The sequence below is a fragment of the Vombatus ursinus genome, unplaced genomic scaffold, assembly GCF_900497805.2.
Source record: "Vombatus ursinus unplaced genomic scaffold, bare-nosed wombat genome assembly UNPS02014801.1, whole genome shotgun sequence".
NCBI classification, from domain to species: Eukaryota; Metazoa; Chordata; class Mammalia; order Diprotodontia; family Vombatidae; genus Vombatus; species Vombatus ursinus.
In genome coordinates, this window is record NW_020954579.1 from 15,637,704 (window position 1) to 15,646,042 (window position 8,339).

At 44.1% G+C, this 8,339-nt stretch overlaps 1 protein-coding gene across 2 annotated transcripts in view; it reads right to left on the reverse strand.

The window, feature by feature from the left end:
• The window catches only part of ARMC7 (armadillo repeat containing 7), a 30,251-nt gene extending 21,947 nt beyond the window's left edge, over nucleotides 1-8,304 (reverse strand). The window contains exon 1 of one of the 2 annotated variants that reach the window (XM_027873201.1): nucleotides 8,216-8,304. The gene's annotated coding sequence lies outside the window, so the exon portion shown is untranslated. Of the gene's footprint in view, nucleotides 1-1,562; nucleotides 1,609-8,215 lie in introns of those variants that run through there. The other variant, XM_027873200.1, reaches the window with a different exon arrangement.
• Nucleotides 8,305-8,339: the final 35 nt, after the last annotated feature.

Below are 8,339 nucleotides of genomic sequence, written 5' to 3' on the forward strand. Positions count from 1 at the left end.
TCTTATACGTTTAATTATCTATATGCAGATGTGTCCTAAACCTATATATCTGGCCCTTTTCTCATTCCTGAGTTCCTGACTTGTATCTCCAAGTGCCTACTGGATGTTTCAAACTAGATGTGCTGGACGCACCTTAAAGCATATCCAAAACTGAACTTCAAATTTCCCTATTCCTGCTGAAGGCAGCACCATTCCCTCAGTTACCCAGAACTGAAACCTAGGTGTTATCCTTGATTCCTAACTCATCCATTATATTCAACCAGTTGTTAAATCCTGTTAATTCTACCCTTGCAGCATCTCTCCTACAAATCCCTTTCTCTCCTCTGATCCAGCCATCACGCTGGTGCAGGCTGTTATCCCTTCATACTTGGACTATTTCAAAAGCCTGTTGGTCTTCCTGTCTCAAATTTGTCCCCACTCCAGTCCACCTTCCACTCAGCTGCCAAAGTCATCTTCCTAATGTGAAGGTGTGACCATGTCAATGGGGAGCCAAGTGTCGCTCTATCTCCAGGACAGAAAACAAAATCCTCTGGTTGGTTTTTAAAGCCCTTCACAACCTGGCCCTTTCCTACCCTTATGGTCTTCTTATACCTTGCTCCCCCCTACTCTGTAATCCAATGATGTTGGGCACAGGCATTCCATCTCCTCTATCAGTGCATTTTCCCAATGAACTGAGAATTCCCACTGCCTGGAATTTTTTTCCTCTTCATCTCGGTCTCCTGACTTCCTTCCACTAAAATCCCATCTACTCCAAGAAGGTTTTCCTGGACCCCCTAAAGCTAATACCTCCCCTCTGTGATTATCTCCAAGTCATTCAGCAAATATCCTGTTTGTAGAAAGTCCTTTGCATGTTGTGTCCATTACACTGTGAGTCTGTGGGGGCAGGGGCTGTTTCTACCTTTCTTCCGATCTTCAGCGCTTAGCCCAGGGCCTGGCAAACAATACATGCTTAATAAATGCTTGTTAACCTGACTTCACTTTGCATTGGTCTTCTTTCATGCCTGGAATGCACTCTCATATCTACCTCTTGCACTTGTTTCCTTCAAAACTTCGTTCAAGCACCACCTTCTAATAGATGCCTTTCTTGAGTGCCCTCTCCCTTGTTTACACTATAATTATTTTGCACACGCCTACGTAATTATATGTGCTCTTCCACTCCCTACACCCCATTCTATGTAAGCTCCTTGAGGAACTCCCCCCCCATTATTCCCAATGAGTGGCATACCGTCGTAGCATAATAAATGCTGGTTGACTGCTTGATTGGACTTAGGTGCTGATTCCAGAGCTAGTGTTCTAGAGCTGGCCCTTCTCCCCAACACACATGGTCTAGGTAAAGACCAAAGCAACACAACAAAAACAATTTCCTGAGTTTCAAGAATCCTGCCTCGATTTCCTTAAATCTCACTATGGGGGATGGGGGCAAGGAGAGAGACTCAGGCAGGCGCTGGGGCAAAAGCAATGGGCTCCACAGACAGGAAGTCGCCGGGATCTGTCGCTTCGGGACTGATCTGGGGACGAGTGAAGCGCCCTCTCAAGAGCCCCCAACCACCGCCCCAACCTACCGCGCTCGCTCAGCAGCTCCGTTCCTCCCGAGCGGAAGAAGGTGCTGACCCCGCCCCCAGCCGGCGGAAGGGGCGTGGCCAAGCACCGCCCTTAGGAGATCCCAGCGGGAGGAGGGGCGAGCGATACCGAGCGAGGTGGGAGCTGAGGGAGAAAAGCACGGGAATTCTAGGGCAGCGGAGCTAGGACTCTGGCTAGACGCCAGATGGGGACTCTGAGACTGGGGGATAATAACAGCACCTAACTCAGGATGGTTGTCAGGATTAATTACTAAATATTCATCTCAAATGAAATTAATGTTTGGAAAGCAGTCTGCAAACCTTAAAGCACTATATAAATGGTACATATTATTATTGATTCAGTCCTGCCAGCTTGGCCCCCTTGCCTTTCTTTACACACAAACCTCCATCTTTTCTTGGTGCCTTTGCACAAGCAGTCCTCCTTTGTCTGGAATGCACTCCCTTCTTGCTTTTGTTTCTTTCAGTCCTAGTTTCCTTCAGATATCATCTCAAGCACCATCGTCTACATGAACCCTTTCCTGATTCAATTAGCTGTTAGTGCCTTTCCCTCCTCTCCCACTCCTTCAACTAAATTTTCTTTCATGAGGGGGCAGCTTGATCTAGAGCTGCCCTAGTAGTCTGGAGCAATGTTTTCCAGAGTGGGGGGTGAGCACCCTGAAGGACTGTGGCCTGGCACCAAGAAGGCCAAAGTCTGATTTCAAAGGGTGTGACAAAAACACAAGAAATTAGGAAGATTAATGAAGCCTGCTCCCATTCCATTTCCTTTCTTCCTGGCTTGTGGTGAGTGTGTCCTACTTAATCCTATTAGGACTAATAAACCTAAATTTTTTTTTTTTTTGGTGATTAGGCAATGGGGTTAAGTGACTTGCCAAGGGTCACACAGCTAGTAAGTGTTATGTGTCTGAGGCCAGATTTGAACTCAGGTCCTCCTCAATCCAGGGCCGGTGCTGTATCCACTGTGCCACCTAGCTGCCACCCATAACCTAAACTTGGGCCAGTCCAGGTGGAATGGAAAGCAAAATTCCTTGTCTCCTCCACTATCCTCACACCCAAATCCCTTCAGCAGGTGGGCTTTGCCATCTGGGGCAGTCAAAGATAAGATCTTGGGGGCAGCTAGGTGGCACAGTGGATAGAGCACCAGTCCTGGATTCAGGAGAATCTGAGTTCAAGTCCAGCCTCAGACACATAACACTTACTAGCTATGTGACCCTGGGCAAGTCACTTACCCCATTGCCTAGCAAAAAAAAAAAAATGGTAAAATCTCATCCCTGTATCCCTTTGCCTTTTTTGTTTTCTGTTGGGAAAAGCAGTATAGGATGAGCTAATATGGACTGGTTGTGTTGCAGACATGTATTTGATATGTCAATTGTGTTGCCTACCCCCCCCCCCAAGACCCACCTCTCCGCAGAACATCCCTGTTTCTGCTAGAGCAACACTATCTTTCTAAGTCTCTCAGGTTCTCAACTTCAGTATTTTTGACTACTCTTTCAACTTAAACTGTTCTTTTCAAAGCTTCTAATGACCTCTTTCTAGCCAAATCTGATGCATGCAAGTCCACTCTGGCTCTCATTGATTGGCCAATGATAGGTCCCAGGCCAAGCCCTACTTTGTCATTGTCTGGGCCCTGATTGGCCCAGAGTGAATACAACTAGCAGTAGTTTCTGTTTTGGCCAGAAACCCTGAGGGTATTCCCCTCCCACACTGATTTTTTTTTTTTAAACTAGGTAAAAAGGCCATTCTCTGCGTCATTTCATACCTAGCCTTAATCACTGAATGGACTTTGCCTCTGTCAAACTGAGACCTGGGCAAGACCTTAGCTTAAAATGGTCAAGGTCTCCCACTGCATCCAGAGTGATTTCCAGTCATTCTGATATGTATCTTGCCACTGGACTCAGATGGCTCTGGGGGAGAAAGTGAAGCTGGTGACTTTGCATAGCGCTCTCTCGCTTAAATCCAATTCACTTGCATGTCAGGGCATCACCTCCCTGATGTCATGGTCCTCTTCGGGAATGAAGGACAAAAAACAACAGCCAAACCTGATGGATTTTCCCCAGTCATTATTCTTGACCTCTCTGCAGCATTTAACACAATGGACTACACCTTAAGAGATACTCTCTCCCCTCAGAAAATGACCTAGGTGTGTTACCTATTAAAAAACCTATAAAGAAATAAAAATTGTGACATTTACCCTGTAACAAATACAAGGGAAGAGGCTGCCATGGGTTAGGATTAAAAGGAGTGATCACATATGTAAATCTTGGTTGGGTACATAAACTTAGCTCTCATGTCAAACTAACAGATTGATTGACTGTGCCCTCAGAGGCTGAGGCACTCACCCCTCATGTGAAGTACCCACATATAAAGGACGCAAGGGAAAATAAGGGGAGTATCCGCTGCTGTATCATTTTACAAGGGAACAGGGGCCTTCGTTGCAGGTTTAATAGGAAAAATTCTATGTGTAGGTACTGGTAAAGAATACCACATGTGAGGTATAGCTGGTAGTGAAGATTCCCCACACCCCCTTTCCAGGGCTTATCTTTGCCTCAAGGGCTTATATGTACTACATCTAGGGCAGGGACGGAGAACCTGTGGCCTCGAAGTCCCAGGTTCCCCATGCCTCTTCTAGGGGGTCAATTTACATTTATATTATTAATCAGTCTTATGGGAATGCTACAGCCAGGGGGCTTAAGGCTCAAGTCTGTGTCTCTGCTGACCTCCAGCTGTATAGACAATGTGGCTTCCAGGTTATCTAAGGGCATAAGAAAGCTCATCTAGATGGAGTTGGCACCCTTCGGACTTGGAAGATTTCTAAAACCACAAGTCACCCCATCCTGCCCTACCAGACCAGACATTTTCGCATATAGGGTGGAGCAAGTCCTATCTCCCCAAATTAAGTGCTGCAGTATCTTTGGTGAATATTGCATGTATACTATGGCTAAATAGACCTTGTGTTTAATTGTGGAATGACTAATGAATATCTCAGTCTGTTCCAACATTGTACCTAAACTAATGCACTGGCTTGACTCAGGTCTTGCCCATTACAGGGAACTTCTGCTGGCTGGTTTAGGAATACTATCTCAATGAACCTTAATTTTACTTGTGAGTTCCCCATGGATCCAATTTGCTTTTCCCTCCTACCCTGCACCTCCAGCCTCTTCTCTTTTTTTTTTTTAAGGCAATTGGGGTTAAGTGACTTGTCCAAGGTCACACAGCTAGTAAGTGTCAAGTGTTTGGTCTGAGGCTGGATTTGAACTTAGGTCCTCCTGACTTCAGGGTCAGTGCTCTGTCCACTGCGCCACCTAGCTGCCCCTTTTCTCTTTCTAATCAGATCCAAGCCTTTCTCCAAATCTCCACTCTAGCACTAATCACATGGACTAGTGACTACCAGATTTTCCTTTAAATAAAGGAGAATAAAATAATACCAATGAAAGAAGAGTGGGCAAAGGGGAGGACGACAGTTCATTTGAACAGAATGCAGCAAATGCACATACAAAGCAAAAATGGCTTCTTCTGCTTTTAATTCTTTAAATCCCTCATGGGAAGGAGTAAAGGCAAAAACTCAAGAGTCAAGCAACTAATGAGAGTTACACCCATCCCCCACACAGAATAGTGGAGATGAAGAAGATGTCTTACCAGTCAGCAATCTCAGCTATCAGGCAGTCTCTCAGCCCCACTTTGGTCCACCCGAAACAACTGCATCAGCAGTAGTGGCAATGTGACAGTCTGTTAAAGTCTCAAAAAGCAGGAGAGCGCATACTTGTTGATGCAGCATGTGGCTCAACCCTGGACTGCCCACCTTGTGTGAAGATGGGAGATTAAGTTCTTAAGCTTACTCCCTTTAGCTCCCCTTTCCCAGAAATCCTCCAACATATTCCATCATGATACTGGTGGACTCTGGGATAGCATCTGCTTGAGTGTCTACCATCTCTCTAGAAATGCTGGTGCCATGCTTATATCTGCTATTTTTAAAAAATTGGAAAAAAATTTTTTTAAAGTATTTAAAAATTTTCCCAATGAAGACTTTCAGTGGATTTTGAACCCATTTGCTAAAAACAGAAAAATGCAATTCGTTCTCAAGATCAATTGATATCAAGAAAGAGAAATTTACTGGCTTATGTTCAACAAAAACCTTTGCATATACTTGGTGGAAGGGACTGAAAATTGAAGACTGATTTAGTAAGTGTGGTCAACAATGTGCTTCTTGTTTTGAGGCCGTATATAACCTTGTGAACTATCTTCTTCAGCTATTACAGCCTTTTAGAACAAGTATTCAAATAAACTGTACTTATGAGACCTTTCAATTGCTGTGTCACAAAATGTTAAACCAAGATTTTCACGTATAATGAAGCATATTCAATCATATTGTGCCTTTCTTGGTAACCCCAGTACTTGGCATAGTGAGTACTTTAAAAATGCTTGTTGACTGACATTCCTTTGACTGAGATATCATTAACATTAATAATTCTATCAAGAACAAAAAAGGGTTTTAGATCATTAATAACGAAATAATATTGAAAATATTTTATTTACTCATTTAAAAATTTTCTATTTTGTGTATGTTATATAATACACACAATTATTAGTTCAGTAGTACATGTATGTAATCATAAATAAGTAAATATACATATATTAGAATTATGTGCTTAAATTCTTGACATGTGCTACATGATCAGAAAAGTTTGGCAAGATGGTCTTGGAGTCAGGGAGCCCTGGGTTTGAGTCCCACTTCTTATACATACTAGATGACCCTCAGCAAGTCACAACCTCTCAGCATCCCCAGACAGCTCACTAATACTCTTGAGTTTCAGAACAAGTCTTGATCTGCATGTGTAGAGGGAGTTTCCTTATCAAGAATGCCCCCTAAAAATGAAATCACAGGTCTGCTCTAAAAATATATATTCTGTATGTATTTATATACATGTATCTCCCCAGATAGGGAATGTAAGCTTCTTGAGGGCCAAGATTTGTGTGCTTTGTCTTTGTATCCCCACCACTTAGCCCAGTACTTGGTATATATTATAATAAATGCTTGTTGATTGACTCATTCAACAAATGTGTCCTTTCTACTTCTCCAAATCAAAAGGGTATCCTTATTTCTACCAAACGCCATGGCTTTCTTGCTAGGGCTGCAGTTACTGGGGCTGGCTTCTTGGGGGAGTTAATGTACCAGTTGATCCTATCACCCAGTGGAGAAATTGACTCCACCCTGGGTGGGTGGGTATCCTCCATCCATTTATCTTGCAGAGCAATGAGGTCACTGAAGGACAAGAGAATCCCACCTTTCCGTTCTAGGTCCTCTATCTAGATCTTTGTGGTGGGCAGAGAGATGAGATCCAGATTAAATGTGTTTTCTGGAGAGGTCCCGGACCAGACCACTGCTATGAAAAGCCCAGAAGGAGAATTGGGGTTATTTCTGGGTCTTTTAAGGGAGTGGCTCCAAAATTAAACCACTTCCCTCTGCATGTCACCTTCCAGATCCTTCCACCTTGCAAACTGATGCTCTGTCCTTGGTCCTTATCTCACCCTGGGACTGTTGCCACTATGGGGAAGTGGGGATAGGGTGGAGTTAGAAATGTTCTGGGAGAGGAGAGCAATGACCTAGGGTTTTGGGGTTAGAGAAAAAGACTTTTGTGCTGGTAAACTGCGATTTCAGGGATTAGCTTTTTATTAGGCCTTTGGCCTGCCCTGCCCCCCCCCCCCCCCCGCAAGGGTTGTTGTTATTCAGTCATGTCCAGCTCTTCATGACCCCATAAAACCACACTGTCTGTGGGATTTTCTTGGCAAAGATACTGGAGTGGTTTGCCATTCCCTCTCCAGTGGATTAAGGCAAACAGGTTAAGTGACTTGCCCAGAGTTACAAGTTAGTAAGTATATGAGGCTGGATTTGAACTCAGATCTTTCTGATTTCAGGCCCAGGCTCCACTGAGCCACCTAGCTGCCTCCTAACCTTGCAGGGGAGGGGGGCCACAAAAAAATAAAAATAAAAATTAAAAAAAACACAAAAAACCAAACCCTACATAAAACCTTTAAGGCTTGATATTTAGCAGCAAATATATGTGCCTGCTGGCCCATGCCAGACTTCCAGCCTGCCCTACTGTTAGACCATGAGCTACTGGAGAGCTTCTAGCATTCTCTGACAGTCTTTTGCTCATCTTTGCATTCTCCACGATGGCTAGCACAATGCCTGGTACACAGTGGGTACTTGACAAATATCCTGTAAATCTGAATTCCCCTCTGCCCTATCAGGAAAACTAGTTCAATACAGGGGCTTGTGCCTGAAGCATCTCTGTCTTACAGCACAGGGGTTAGGTGGGATTTTAGCACGGGGAAGCAGGGAGATCCAGAGTAGGTCCACATTCACTTGATAATGAGACAGGGGGTGCCAATGAGGGCCCTGACTCAACCCTGCTGGGCACAATCAGGGCCATGGCACTCCAGCCCTGCCTGCATGCAGCAGAACAGAGAGTAAGTTCAGGTCATGCAAAGAAAATCAATTCTTAAAGGTCCCTGAGAAAGCTTCTTTTTGGAAACTCAATCCAGTCAAATCAACAAACAAAATTCCAACCAGACTGCTTCTGCCAAGTGGAGGAAAAAAAAAAAAAAAGAAGGGGCAGGATAAGGGAAATAAAACTTACCCCACACTTATTTTCTGTGCTTCATCAATTCACCTCATTAGTTCAAAGAGTTTTATAGCCAGTTGCTCCAAGAAACAATGTCCTTGTATATAATTCAAACATACTGTTTTTCTTGATCTCAGCT